The 15,759-nt window shown below is 48.7% G+C and overlaps 1 protein-coding gene across 5 annotated transcripts in view; it reads left to right on the top strand.

Moving 5' to 3' along the window:
• Positions 1-15,759, top strand: part of Pax5 (paired box 5) — a 192,485-nt gene that overhangs the window by 53,454 nt on the left and 123,272 nt on the right. The window lies entirely within an intron of this gene.

Below are 15,759 nucleotides of genomic sequence, written 5' to 3'. Positions count from 1 at the left end.
ACCCAGTGCCATTTCTTCCTCTGGCTTTGCCCTCTGTACCTGGCTGTGGCTAGCTAAGAGTAGGCTCTGATAGTAAGGGCAGCTAAGGCGGAACCCAGGGCCCTCCTCAGCTTAGTCTAGCACGATTTTGAATTTCAGAAATCATTCTTTTTTTCTACCTCACTTCTTGTTTCTTTAGACCAGATCTCGTGTAGTTGAGGGTGACCTTGAACTGCTGCTAATCCTCCTGCCTCCACCTTCTGAGAGCTGGGATTGCAGGTGTGTGCCAACGCACTTAACTTTGAGGTTTCCTGAAAAGCAGAGTGGAGGATCCAGGCCTTGCCTTTTAGGAGCAGGCTTCCAGAACAGTTTTTGTCTTTTGTCCCGACAACAGCTTCTGGAGAACTCTTTGCATCCCTGAGATAGCCCTTTCTCAGATGGATGGACTAGGAAAATGGTCCCCAGTCGGGAGTAGTTCTAAATGGCAAGACTGGAAAGCGCTGGGAAATTGTTCATCCCAGCCAACTTTACACCCTGTCAACCCAGCATCTCCTCTTGGCAATGGATGTGATGTAGTGCCTCCTTTGCTGCCCTAAGATGAAATTCAGGTAAAAGATAACCTACCAACAGACATCATTTTAAAAAGTAATACAACGCCCAACTGTAACAAAAAAGGGAACGTACAATAAAGTGATAATGAAATGTGTATTTCATTATGCAGAGGCTCAGGCGTGACAATGTGAGGAGACACAGGGAGGTGGTTAGCGCCTGTTTTCACTGTGGAATCATCATGAATCAGCAGCTGCAAATGCAGACAGCTGTGGCTTTATGCAATATCAGCGCCTGCGGCCATCCTGCCACCAGTAAACAGAGTCTCTGAAATTGTGAACACATCCTGATAAAATTCCAGCCAGGGCAAAGCGCCATCTCCCTCTTATTTATACGGTGGTTGTTTTTTTTTGAGTCAGTAGATATTAGAACACCAAGGGTTTGTGGATATGAGTAAAAGAGAGTTAGGTTCTTGGCTCGGATGTTTATACACGGTCTCTAACAACCCGACAGCTGAATGTGTCATTCTAAAGATATCTGGGGTTCGTGACAATGTTGTTTTGAGACATGTAGGCTTGCCCAGCCTCTAGCTTGATGCACAGCTGAGGATAAACTTGATCTTTCTACCTCCCTCATCCTAGTGCTGGGACGGCGAGAATGTACCAGCAAGCCTGGCAGCACAGGGCAATCGTCCTCCAACCACATCGCGCTTCGTGGACCTCTGGTCCCTCTCATTCACTGTCCTAACTCCCCCACCTCCCTGCCAAAATGACAGTGATTCACAGGCCCCCCAAACCTCCCACCCCATCACTCTTACTAAGAGTCACTTGAGCAGGGCTGGAGAGATGGCTGTCCATAAGTACTTGCCACGTAAGCACCAAGACTTGAACTCACACCCTCAGCACCCACACAAGAAGCTGCGGGAAATCCGTCCTCCCAGTGTTGGGGAGGGGAGACTGGAGGATACCTGGGGCTTGCTAGCCAATAGGTCTAGCTGAATTCTCGAGGTCCAGGTTCAGTGAGTGACTGTCTCCAACAGAAAGGTGGTGGGCAGTAGAAGACATTGCCAACATTTCCTCTGACCTCCACATGTGACCTTATACACACAAATACCAGACCCCTCCCCCCAAATGCACACAGAGGGCTGTGGCTACAAAAGGTCTCCTCTGTGTCATCTTCCTATGGGAAGTTCTGCAAGTCTTCTTAAAAGCCAAACCCTGCAGTTGGGGATGTAGCTTAGTTGGTAGAGCGGGAGCTTGCCTAGCGTGCAGTAGGGTTTAGTCCGTTCCCTGGAACCACATAACCCGGATATGGTGGCACCTCAACACTCATAGAGCAGAAGTTCAAGGTTGTGCGCAGCTGCACAAGGTCGTGTCTCCCCAAACCAAACACACACACACACACACACACACACACACACACACACACACACACACACACATTCATATGTTGTGCAACTACTGTGTGCAAGAACTGAACTGTGAAAACAAAACCAAAACAAAACAAAAGCTTGTCACTTGATTTATATGTGAGCTGTGAGAGCTGCTGGACTCCCAGGGGATCTCAGTCAGAAAGTGCAGTCCCCTCACCTCTGTTCTCCAGGGCCCCCTTGGTCTCTTTGTTCATGCCCCCAAATCCAACACTGGCTGGAATATCGCCTTCCTCCAAGAAGTCTTCCTTGATTCCAGGACCCAACAAATGCTTGAACCAGAGGATTCAGTGTAGCCTTCCTCTCTTTGTGTATCTTGTTATTTTATTTGTTCATTTATTTAGAGACAGGGTCTCATGTAGCCCAAGCTGGTCTTGAACTTACTATGTAGCTCAGGAGGATGACCTTGAACTCTTGATCCTCCTGCCTCTGCCTTCTAAGGGCTAACATTACAGGCATGGGCTACTACACCCAGCTTTGGCATTTTAATTAATTAAAATATTTAATTACTTTTGGAGGCAGGGTCTCACTTGGTAGCCCAGGCTCGCCCTAGCTTTCATTCCTTCTCCATCCTTCAGAGCGGAGGATTGCAGGGCAGGCCTCCAGGCTCCTCTTTCCCTCTGTGCTCAGGGAAAGGCTGGTTTTCTTTGTCCTGTTCTCACTGAGTGACCCCGGGGGCCTTGCTGTGCTCCCTTGTTTGGGGTCTGCCTGTTCTGACCTGCTGTGCCTTACTCACCCCAGCGGACAGACGAGGTAAGGGACAGAAAGGTTCCACAGCTAGAGCTGGCACCTAAAAGCTAGACCTTTGCCACTTTAACATTGCCAAGGCCAGGCCTCCTGAGGAGAGAGTCACCAGTTGATCAGCTCCTCATGTGGTACCGGTCTCAGTAGTGGACAAGGCCCTTCCTTTTGGAAATTCAATGGTACCTTGAGCTGGGTGTGGAAGCCAGGAGGACACCAAGGGGCAGCTGGACTGTTTGGTTCCACTTTGATCCATCCTTTAAGTGTATGCCTGCTCTGTGCTGGCCTTCGTTCTAGGTCTAGGAGGCAGGGATGCTGCAAAGGATGAGGCAGATGGAAGTCCTTGTACACAGGAGTGGCCTTCCACTGCAGACAGGGAGAAAATAAGAATGACCGATGTTGTCTTGTTAAAACGCTTTTTTTTTTTTTTTTTTTTTTTTTTTTTAACAGAGCTAGGCATGGAACCCAGGGTCTGTACACACATGCTTGGTGGTTGTCAAGCAGGAAACAAAATTAGGAAAGAGTTAAGGGATGCAGCGACCCTGTGGGTGAGGGGCCCTGTCTTATGGAAGCTGACCTGAATGTAGAGATGACATTTGAGTAGAAATGTTAAGAAAAACAAGAATAAGCCAAACAGATATCTGAGAAAGTTCTAGAACAGCAAAGGCTGTAGTACAAAGGCAGGGTGTACTTTACAGAGCTGGGAGCAGTGAGGGGAGATGTGGGGGATCGGTGTCAGAGAGGTGGGGTGGGGTCAGGGAGGCGGGCAGGGGGATGGTGCCCTGGTTAAAGCACTTGTGGTGTGAGCGGAAGACCAGGAGTTTGGATGCCAGAACTCTTGTAAATGCCGGATGGGCGTGGCCGTTCACTGGTCACTCCAGCCACAGAAGGCAGAGACAGAGAGCAAGCTAGTTAGCCGGACAGGCAGGCTAACTCTTGTTCTCAGGGTGGTTGAGGGACCTTGCCTCAAAGATTATAAGGCATACGAACAATCAAGGAAGATACCCTTTATCAACCTTAGGCTTACATATGCGCACGTGCACACATTCATGTGCTTCTACCACATCCATTTAAACATGCACACACATACACACACACACAAAAAAAAAATAAGAAGAAAGAGGAAAAAAAAGTAAGGGAATGTGGGGCTGTGGTGGAAGCTTTCAGGCCCAGTAAGGCCACATCAGCTGTGAGCAGTTGTGGATCTTGCTGAGAGAGCAGCCAGAGCCTCCGAGGTCCTCCCACCACCTACCCCTAGACAGCCACCACTTCTAGAGACGGTCCTCGCTAACAATCTTGCACCTGCCACTTCTGTGGGTAGCCATTCCCCATCATGACCTTCTCTCTGAATAAGAAGTTCCTGCTTGCCTGGGCGATGTCTGTCCCTCCCCAGCAGGCTCCCCACACTGCTGTCACCTCAGACCATGCAGGGCCCCTCCCCAAGTGTCTGAGACAAACTGAATGTATTGATAAGGTCGGATAAGAGGCTGGCTTCCTAGGACAGAGACTGGGGAGCCTGGATGTAAGAACTAAGGCTGCTGGAAGATGGGCTGTTGTTTTTGTGCATGGCGGAGGTGTGGTGTAGAGGGTGTCCTGAAACTCTCTGTCCCACCTCCAAGCTTCAGACCTGTGCCAGCTACCTCAATGGCTTCCCTCAGAGACGCTAGCTTTTATTTGTGCTTCTTCCTCAAGCCCTCTGAGTGCAGACAGTAGTTCTCACCAGATATAAACCCTGTTTGCAAACTGCTATTGCCTTGATCACTTTGGAGACCCCATGCTGTGGCAAGAGTCTCTTCCTCCAGCTAGCCCCACTGGCTACAACCTCTTGACTTCCCGAAGCATTGTCTTGGCTTGCATTGGGAAAATGAAATTAAATGCCACAAAGAAACCATAACAGCACATTGGACCATGTGGAAAATGGAGAGTGAAGTTCTTGCTGTGGATGCAGGTGGGCACTTTTGCATAAATTAGGGAAACTTCTAGGGAAAGAAAGGAAGTCCTGAGTGGAGCGCTCAGGGCAAAGGTATCATCAGTTCCTGTGAGGCTGCTGGGTGTCTGGGTGGCTTTGGGTGACTCTGAGCTTGACTTGTTCCTCAAGTTTATAGGTTGCAGATAATCTTAGAATCCATCCTGAGTCCAGAAGTTTTCAGAAGGAAAGAGCAAAGATCCAAGAAGTCGGGATCAAAACGGCTTGCCTGAAATGCCTGGGCATTCTGAAATTGCCTATGGGGTGGCCTCTGAGGGTCAGAGGCGCTGAGGAACTGACAGACTGGGACTTTCGTCTCATCTGGCCTGGTAACATTGTGATCCTAGGCAAGCTACTTCGGCCTCAAAGAGTCCATTTCCTGTTCATCGGCACATCGGGGGCCATAATCTGTTGCTAGTATCTGAGGTCATCATTAGAATCAGATAAGCAGGTAAATGTCCCACTCAGCATGAACATGTCTGAGGTGTAGAGGTTGTTATTTTTATCATTTTCTAATGTGCCTTTCCCCTAGGCATACCACTTGACTGTCTAATATAGAAATAGGCTCCTGTTGAGTTCAGAGCCCAAACAAGTCAACTTGCTCTCATAGAGAAGAGGGAACAGGGCTTCCATGCAGAGGGAAGAGCCTTCTGGGCACGCGGGATGGCTGTCCTCCATAAACCCACCCCTCTCATTCAAGTGCTTGGTGGGAAAATATGCCAGATACACACAAAAGCCTCTTGAGTTCTTTTCAGCTGGGACGGGAGATGACACACATTGTCAGGCAGAGGCTGATCTCTGTGTATCCAAGAGAAGTCGAGCCAGTCCGAGTATATCTAACAGGTCAAGCTCTGAAATGAAGAAGCAATAAGCCAGTGAAATGGTACTATCACCGAAACATGATTGATCAATTGAATTCTATCAGAGACAGTGGACAGTGAGATTAACTCAGGCCTGATAGGTTCAATGAGTTAAAGCATGATGTTCATTTCAGCTTCATTTCACCAGTCTTTGCTTGTGAAATTGGTCAATCAATAGAGGTTGAAGATCATATATATATATATATATATCGGGGACTATCTTATGGAGAATATCATCTCTGCCGTTGGCTCCTGGCTGGGGCTGCCCGAGGCAGGTAATGGAGACAGAGCAAGGATTCCATCAGTCCCAGCAAAATGGCCTGGTATCTTCTCCAAATGAAAAGTATTTTTGGATCTCTGATGATTTATCTTTTTTTCCTCTCACTTTGATCTATGACTAAACCCATACCCATCTTGGAGGAATATAGTGATTTCTCTGGAAAGATTTGTGCAATGATCAGACAGATACACTTCAACATATGAATCTAGTTATATTGTCCTTGGATGGGGGGGAAATAAAGACAGTGATTTAAAAACTCAAATAGGGGTAATGTGAAGATTGCAGGCTGTATATGATTTTAAACTATTATTTATTTATTTATGCACAGCAGGGGGATGAGAGACAGACTGCTGTATGCTGGGGGTGGAGGTTACATTCTGCATGAGGAGGGAAGCCCTGCATGGGTTTGTGGACTTTTTTTTTTGTTTTTTGTTTTTCGAGACAGGGTTTCTCTGTGTAGCTTTGCACCTTTCCTGGAACTCACTTGGTAGCCCAGGCTGGCCTCGAACTCACAGAGATCCCCTGCCTCTGCCTCCTGAATGCTGGGATTAAAGGTGTGCGCCACCACCGCCCGGCTCGGTTTGTGGACTTTTTATAGTACCTCTCAGTCCACTCTTTCTTTGGCTAACTCTTTCCAGCTCACCTTAAGACTCAAGTTGAATTGTTTCCAAGGAGTCCTTTTGGACTATTCTGTCCCAGTGTGGATTATGTGGAGTGGGTTAGATTGGGTTCAGAACACACGCTGGAATACCTGCTTGCGTTTGGATCCTACGTCTTCTACTTTTCAGCTGTGGCGCTTGAGCAAGGAATTCAACCTCCCTGTTCCTCGCTGCCTCATTTCTGAAATAAGGACAGCAGCGCACTTGCTGTCCTTGGGGTTTGTTGAGTTAGCTGCTTGACTCCAGGGCTGTCTGCTTTGCAGGCTCCCGGCACTTCTCTCGGCACAATAGCATGAGTGTCCACTGTCCGCATCCTCCTCCCCAGGGTGGGAGTTAAGACCTGGTACTCCTGCATGATGAACTGAGAGATTTGGTGCTGGCTTCAGGGGCCTCATGGCCTGGGCTGGCAGCTTGGACCTGCTATCCGGCCCCAGACAGAGTGCTTTGCCATCCGGCCTCACTGCTACCGTCCTGGAGGGAGTGATATTTAGTCCCTTGAGTCCTTTCCATCGCCAATGCCTCTGACTCATTGCGTAATGCGCAGCACAATCAGATTCGCTCGAGTCAAACCTGAACGCATTTGCCAATTTTACAATTTCGTCTTTTCCTCCCGTGAGAAGAAAGATTGAGTGAAACTAATGGCTGAATCGTGGTGGTTCCAATGGAATTTTCCTCCATGCCACTTCAGATTTTCTCAGTCTGTGGCCCTAGTTTCAGGAGGGATGTATAAAATCATCTGGAACGTTAGTTGGGTTCTGGGCTGCCGTGGGATATTTCCTGCCCTGCCACTCTGGTGCCTAGAAAGATGTCTGGTCCCCCGTAGATGCCCTACAATGGCAGCCAGCTGGCTCTGACTGCCCCTGCCTGGATTCCCGTGGCCTTGCCTGGCTTGGTGCTTTGTGACTGTTCCCTCCTCCTGGCATCAGGTAGCCCCTCCTCAGGACCCCTTAGGTTGTTAGGCTGTCCCGGCACACCCCAAGTTACCCCAGAGGACAGACACTCTGAATTAGCTGGAGTAGAAAAACCACATGTGCGGTTAAACAGGCTCCAGACAACCGGCTGCCTTTGCCTCTCGGTGTGAACTCTCTCGGAAGTCGGAGGCTCAGCTCAGTCTGGGTCCTTTGTCTTTGTCTCAGTGTGAACATTTTGTGAACAGCTTCAGATCCTAGGTAGAAATAAACCTGTGCTTGCTGTTCCCTCCGGAATCCCTGAGACAGTGGGTGACTTTCTGAACTCGTAGTGGAGGCTGGCCATTGTGGAGTTCCCCTGGAGTGTGCAGCCCTGTGGTCCCTTGCGTCTCCTTAGGTTACGCATCTAGTCAGCAAGCACTGAGCAGAAGAGCAGCATCTCCTGTGTGAGAGAGTCCCTCAGAGCCTCTGCACAGACAGCTCATACTTCCGTGAGGGAATCAGACTGTCACGTGATCTTAGAACCAGCACCTACCACGCACCAGGTGCTCTATGGTGGTTTACAAGGACTCTTTCAGCAACCCCAGGTATTATGAGCATCCCATTTTGCAGATGAGAAAATTAAGAAATAGGGATGCTAAAGAAGTCTCCAGGCAGGACCTCATGGCACAAGCCTGGAATCTTAGCTACTCTGGGGGCTGAGGCAGAAGGATGGAAACTTCAAAGCCTGCCTGCAGAGTGAGCTCACAGTCAGACTGGCTGACCTAGTGAGACCCTGTCTTAAAATAATAGGTGAACTGGTAGGGGAGCGGAAGGAGGATGAGATGGGATGTGTGGTGGGTATGTAAAATGAGTAAAAATATTCTTAATAAAGAAAAAAATAGGTGAAAAAAGTTCAGTGGTAGAGTGCTTAGAAAGTATGTGCAAGGCTCTGGCTTCAATCTGCAATCTGAGTAAAACACACACACACACACACACACACACACACACACCAGGAGACCGGAGAAGTTGCTTAGGTACCATGGGTTTGTAAATGTGGAGTCCCCAGGCTTCCCCAGTATTCTGAAACACATCACTCCATCCTCATGCACAGTTAAGAGGCCTGGCAGTGCTCTGCTGGGCATTTACTGTGTGATCTTGAGCGAGCAAGACCTCTCAGGTTCCCTTGACTATAAATGGAGATCCCCCTCCCTGAGACCGAGCCCGCAAGAGCGGTGGGTCAACTGCAGACCATAGTTGTGACCTGTGAAGAGCCCTCTAACAGAGCCAGAAGGAAGGGTGTCTAACCCAGCCTTTGGACTTTCAGACAGCGCTTCCGCATCACTGCCAAGTCCCTTTCTTTCTTTGCTAGGGACAGATGCAGAAATGTTTTTGCTAAGGTAGCCCTGGCTAATGTAGCCAGCCTTAGCCCCTTCTGGCGGCTTACCCTTGGTGAAGCCTGTGTGACCTTGAGCTCCTCCTGTGGAGAAATTCCACAGTTGATTTTGCTCATAGCAAGGTTCTTGTGAATCCCACCCAAAACATTTAAGATGTGGATTAACATGACTGGTCTGTTTTATAGATGTTGCTTTTATTTATTTATTTTTTGTTTATTTTTGAGACAGGGTCTCATGTATCCCAGGCTAGCTTTAACCTTGCTGTGTAGCAGAGTCTGGTCTTGAACTCCTGACTTTCCTGCCTCTACTTCCCAAGTGCTGAGAATTCAGGTCTGGGCCACCATGGCTGTCTAGATTGCTTGCAGAACTGGTCATTATACTTGCAAAGATCAACTCCAAGTTTCTTAAGCTCATCTGACCCAAGTTGGAATGTCCTAGATGACATCCAAGGCCCATTAGGCTGGCTCAAGACTCCGGGGCAAATGATGGGTCTGGACTTTCTCTAGTGTTCTCACTGTGTGTTGAGGGGCATTCTGGGAGTGTAGTGGTACCACAGTTGTAGGAGGAAATGACAAACCAGTTGATCTGGAAGACCTGGGGCCAGAGTAAGGATGGGGAGTCTCTAAGCACAGTAGTGGGGTCTGAGAAGTACTGTTAGAATTGGAAAAGGCTCCAGGGAATGTTCCAGGGGAAGAAGGAGAGACCTTAGGCCTGGGTTCCATTGCAGGAAAACACACACACACACAGAGAGAGAGAGAGAGAGAGAGAAGAGAGAGAGAGAGAGAGAGAGAGAGAGAGAGACAGACAGACAGACAGACAGACAGACAGACAGACAGAGAGGTTCCTTCTTTTCTCTGACAGGAGCCTCTCTCCCTAAAGAGATCTCTTCTATACTGCTTGTCCATTTCTAAACAGAGCATTGACAATTAGATACTGGTTGGCTGAAGCAATAGCTTAGAGCATTGGTAGTGGCGTGTGTGTGTGTGTGTGTGTGTGTGTGTGTGTGTGTGTGTGTGTGTGTGTGTGTGTGTGTGTGTGTGTTATTGCCTACAAAGCAATATAGAGAGGACAGTGATCATTTGATATTACTTAGCAGATAAAATCTAAGTCAGTTTTGAAGGAGAAAGGAGTTAGAAATGGTTTATGTTTTCTCTATGTATTTTTAAGGCAGGGTCTCACTTTGTGGTCTGGGCTAGCCTCAGACTCACTATGAAGCCCTAGCTGGACTCAAACTCCTGATCCTCCTGCCTCAGCCTCCCGGGAGCTAGGATTACAGGTGTGTACCACCATAACCTATTAGAAAGGACTCACTCAGCCTCCCTCGTTTACTGATGGGGACTCTGGAGTCTGGAAAGAGAGAGAGAGAGACACTTATCCAAGCACACATAGCTAGAAACCAGGTTTGCTAGCTCTTAATGCTTTTCCCGCTGGGCCTGGCCGCTCGGCTGGGGACAAGCTGTGAGGATGAAAGAGGCTTGCATGGGGCTGGTCTGGTCCCAGCTCTGTGGAGAAACAGAACTTTGAGAAAAGCTAGAGGTTGATCCCAAGAAGCTAGCCTGGTTTCTCAGGGCTTCTCAGTGCCAAGCTGAGGCCGAGTCCCAGAGGCCATGATACCAGAAGGGGTTTTGCAGACCCCTGTTTGTCCTTATCTTTTTCCTCCCAGCAAGCACCGTCAGACATAAAATGTTCGATGATTTTTCAAAGAAACAAACCACAACCCTGCAAGAAAAATGCAAACTCCCAGAATCCGCTGTGCTTTGAAGAAAACGCAATGGCTTTATGATCTTTTAAGACACACAAGAGACAGCTTTCCCCCGACAGATGGGAATCTCAGGCCATCTTGCTTCCTCCTGCTTTGCGTGACCAGACCCAATTGTATAAAGCTTTTAGCTTCAAAGCCGGGTTCTGAATAACATTGGCTTAACCTGAAATTTGAAGCCAGAGTTGCTTTGCTTCCCGAGAAGGGGCTTCCTGCCCCTTGCTCCCCTGAAGCTAGCTTCCAGAATGTTAATTCTACGAGCCATGGCTGACTAAGCCCAGCACCGTGTCTATTACATATTATTTGATTTGGAGCAGAGAAAAAAAAGATTTAAAGATACCGTGGCCCTGTATCCTTTGCGCTTTTGCCTGTATCTGTCTATATATTTAAGCATACTATTCACAGTGTGAGTTTAGAGTTTCTCCCTGGAATAAAATGGGTCTGAATTTTTCTGTAGCCTGCCTCTGAGAGACCACAGCCTCCGATGAAGTCAATATCTCTTGAGTGCCACAGCCACACTGCCGGCCTGGAAGTTCAGACTTGCCCTCGTGCTGGGCATGATTTGTGTATTCATTTCTGTAGCTGCCTCGGAGCATGTAATCTCTTTGTGTAGCTCGTACCCACAGTGCACCCACGGTGTGCAGCATTCAGAGGCAGACTGGTATGTCCTTGCCTTCTTGGAACCAGGTACCTTTTTGCAAGAGTGCTCATCTTGGGGATACTCGCTCCTGGCCTGGCCTGATGAGTTTTCAGTTAATGCTTTCCTCGTCCATTGATGGAACTCCAGGAAGGAAGGGCTGTGTTAGCTCTTGTCTATGGCTGCATCCTCTGCATCAACACTTGCAGAACGTGGTGGAGGGAAGAGTGGATGTTTGAGTGAAGACACACGGAGGGATCCTGATTCGTCCAGACCACATTTGCTGAAGGAAGGTGTCGGTCATAAATTTATTGTATAGGTACTTTGTCTGGCAGCAACAGAGGTGAACTAGTGAATAGGCCAGTGTGAGTATGTCAGGCTGGGGCTTGCTGCAAAGATAAGGGGTGTTTAGAGCCCTAAGAAGGGGAGCTGGGAAAGTCCTGGGGCAGGACGGAGAGCATCCTGGAGGAGGAGGAGGAGGAGGCGTGTGCACTTGCAGGCTGTGTCTGTCCTGGAGAATGGGGCACGGGGCAATGAGAAGTGTAGTCTGTGTTCATGCTGGGCTGAGTGGCTAACCTGTGGCTAACAGGCTGATAGCAAATGCTGTCTTGATTGGCTCCTGGTCTCCAAAGATGCAGTTGGAAGCAGAGTTTAGGAAACAAGGCCTAGGATTGAGAAATGAAGTGGGTAATGGTTTCCCCAGCTGCTCAAGTCTGCTCAGGGATCCTTCAGCAAGACTCAAGTCTTCTGTGACCTCTGGGCCTCTCTGTAGTCTCCGGGGGTTTCGTCCCTCCCCTCTCTGTTCCTCTCCTGCCCATCCTGTACTTGTGGTTCAAACACAGCTTCCCCTTGGAAACTCTCCCCCACTCTCCCCAGGGCTGGGGCGTTCACTCTAGCTTTCCGTGGTTACACGTGCATGTTTCTGTGCGTTGTTTTATAGTTACCGCCTGTCAGTTTGTAATCACGCGTTGATTTGTTTGATTACTTCCCTGCGGTGGGCTGTCCTATCTAGATTACACCCCTCACCACTGTACCCTCTCTTCTTGTTTGCTTTTTAAAAATTCAGTTTTGGTGACTGGAGAGAGGGCTCAGTGGCTAAGAGTATATACTGCTCTTGTAGAGGACCCAGGTTCAGTTCCCAGCTCCCATATCCAGTGGCTCACAACTACCTGTAACTACAGCTCCAGGGGATCTAAGGTCTCTGGCCTCTGTGGGCACCCACATTTGTGAACACATAATCCCCCCACATACAACATATATACGTACACATAGTTAAAAATAAAATCATCTTAAGTTTTTAATATTACCTGATACAGAGTAACTTTTTAAATATTTATTAAATTGAATGTATAATTATGTGTTTAGGAGTCTCCTAAGTCTTTTTGCTATTGTTCGTTATGTTTTTTTTTTTTTTTTCTTGACAGAGGATCTTTTGACAGGCTGGCATGGAACTCTCGATCCTCCTGCCTCCGCCTTCTGAATTTTAGGGTTACAGGCATGTGCCACCACACCCAGCAATCCCATGACTTCTTAAGGAATTGTCACTTAATTCTTTCCCCACTCAAGCAAGCATGTGGATGGAGGTGCTTGCTGGGGACAAGCTGGTAGCATCTGGGTCATCGAGGCAGCCTGAGTTCCCTTGAGTGCAGCCCATGGGGACCAATACTGACCTAGAGAAAGTCACAGCTGGACGAGGCTGGTTCTTTTCCCAAAAGACTCTGCAGAAGTGAATACATGTCCCAGCTAGGCTGCTTGGACTGCAGTGTACACAGTGTTGTATTGGAGTCCAAGGACTCATTGTATGTAACTTGAGTTGGCTCCGTGCCCTGAGCCCTCCCTCTGTGCTGGGCCCTACTTGGTGACCAATGACCTTGTCCACAGGGATCCAGAGTCAAGCCACCCTCTCTGGGCTTCCTCAGGAGATGAAGCTCTACCCTTTCAGGGCTCTCAGCTGAGAGGGTCTGATTGGCTGGGAATCCTCCAGGCAAGGCAGAGTTGGATCTTCTCAGGAAACAACCAGGAGAGAAAGGGTGGAGACCTCGGTGGGAGTTGGAAAGCTGGTTTCATCTGGAGTTTGCTGGCTGCCTGGGAGGCAGCCTGCAGGCTGGAGAATTTAGCTGAAGTAGGGAGGCAGAAAACAATCCCTTAAAAACTGATGTGATCTCCATGGCAGCAAGAAACTTGCTGAGTGCTCTAGAGTGCAAAGGTCACTGTGGCAAGAGTGGCTGGGACAGGGTGACTGCACAGAGCAGTTGCTGAGTAGGAGCAAGCTGAGCAGCGTGCGTGCGTGCATGTGTGCGTGTGCGTGTGTGTGTGTGTGTGTGTGTGTGTGTGTGATGTGTGCATGTGTGTGTGATGTGTGCGTGTGCGTGTGTGTGTGTGTGTGTGTGTGTGTGATGTGTGTGCGTGTGTGTGTGTGATGTGCGTGTGTGTGTGTGTGTGTTCATATGTGTGCATGCACATGTGTGCACCTAGGTCCATTGGACCATTGATAATAAGGTTCTCTGTTGGTGCTGGCCAGCACAAGAGCATTACTGGGCAGTAAGCTTCCACATCTGCTATTCTTGGTGACCTTATAGGAATGATCTCCAAGGGGATGGGCCACGATGGAAGAAGGGGCACTAGGGAAGACATACTGTAGGCCAGAGCAGGCATCTGGCTTGTGGAAGGCCAGTGTCACTGCCAAAAGAGTGACCCAGGTTTTATGCTGAGAATGTTGTTCAGAGGGACCAGCTTCCACTTTAGGCCACACTTATCGGGTCGTGTAGGCTGTGGCCCAGCCTTGCTTTGAAACTGATGAGGCACCTGTTTTCTCAGGTAGCTTGTAAGCAGTCCCTAAAAGCCCTTCCTGTAGAACATGTGGGGTGCTCTGGGCCTGTCAGCCCTCTTGGGGATCCTGAAAGGGCAGTGCTCAGGTGAACCCCCAAAGTTGGTCTCTATTCAAATTTCAGGCTCCGCAGACAGAGGAGTGGCTGGAACTCTCTTCTGCCTGAGGTCCAGAGATACAATATCCACCACTTCAGGTTCCTTGGTTTGGTCTCATTCCTTACATGGGTAGGGGGTTGTCATGACAATGGGCAGTATGTGCTTCTTGGGGCAGAGGCTGAATGAGGCCTGGGGTATGTGGTGGGGTATGTGGTGCCTCTCAGTAGGAGAGCTGACCTTTGGTGGTGCTCTCACGGATTCAACAATACAAGCAGAAGCCCACCAGGGCCTGATTTCTACAGCCTCTCATCAGCCAGCAGGGACGACTGGTCCTTGAGAACCCTGGGCAATGATGAGCCCCAGAGGCCATGTGCTTGCAGGGACCCTCTGTTCTCGCGCTTACTTTTCTCTTGAACAGGTCAAATCCAAGACCCACAAAAGACAGTTCAACCCCATTTTTTCAAATTAATAATTCATTATATTTTCTTTGAAATATAAACACCACCCCCAGAGACAGACACAGTGGGTAGTTAACACAGCAGAATACTTTCTTAACTTACACTTCAGAATAGGCAATGCTCTCAAGTCCTGAAAGAAGACAGCTGTTTTGCATGCACTGCTCCTCCTGTGTATATTATATGCAACATTTCTATTATGTAAGACTTTACACAGTATACATATATCTGAAAATTAGAAAGAACACATCATACCACCTTTTCTTCTCTTTTGTCACCAAACATCGTGACCATCCTGCACTTCGCTCATCCTTCACCTAACCCTGGATCCTGAGATCTCGCTCATCCTTCACCTAACCCTGGGTCCTGAGATCTCGCTCATCCTTCACCTGACCCTGGGTCCTGAGATCTCGCTCATCCTTCACCTGACCCTGGATCCGGAAGATCTTGGCAAAGATCTCACTTCCTTTACACTGCTGCATGGCTTTCCATTGTCCAAGAAATGCCATGGTCTCTTTAGCCAGTTCTCTATGAATGAACTTGGGTGGTTTCCAGCCTCTTGTTCCAAGAACCTTGTGCATCCATCACTTTCCATATACACAAGCCAGCTATAAAGCACACTCCCAGAAATGCAGTCTCTCAGGGACAGTGCCCACGTGATGCTGATAGGTTTTTGTCAAGTCAACCAGCACAGGTGTGTGACTCGAATTGTACGCCGCTGCCTGCTCTCCCAGGACAGTGTGTCACAGACTGGCCACGATGGTATGACAGATGTGCAGGGTGAGGACATCAGGGAGAGGTACAGAGGGCCGATAACACCCATGACTAAGTCCTTGAGTCACTCTGAGCTGAAATCCTCAGGCAAAGAAATTGTTTCATTTCTCTAGGCCTGGAATTTTCATTTGTGATAGGGGGAAATAGTAATATCCCGAGTTAGTTCCTTTTTTTTGCTTCTGTAATGAAATTCCTCAGGGCAGGAAAGTTTATAAAGGAGCTCATGGCTCTGGAAGTTCAAACCTGTGGTGCTGGCTCAGCCTTGGTGAAGACCTTGTGTGAGTGTGCACACGCTTGTGTGAGAGAGAAGAGAACTGAGAGGAGGAGGAGGAGGAAGAGGAGGAGGAGGAGGAGGAGGAGGAAGCAGGAAGAATAGGCACCACCAGACTGGACCTCCTCCAGCTCTTAAAGGCCCCATGCCTTTTAAACAACCACTGACCATCAAACCCCCAACACCCAGCA

The sequence above is a fragment of the Peromyscus leucopus genome, chromosome 2, assembly GCF_004664715.2.
Source record: "Peromyscus leucopus breed LL Stock chromosome 2, UCI_PerLeu_2.1, whole genome shotgun sequence".
Classification (NCBI taxonomy): Eukaryota; Metazoa; Chordata; class Mammalia; order Rodentia; family Cricetidae; genus Peromyscus; species Peromyscus leucopus.
The sequence above is the reverse complement of the archived record's forward strand: the minus strand, read 5'-3'. Positions and strand labels throughout refer to the sequence as shown.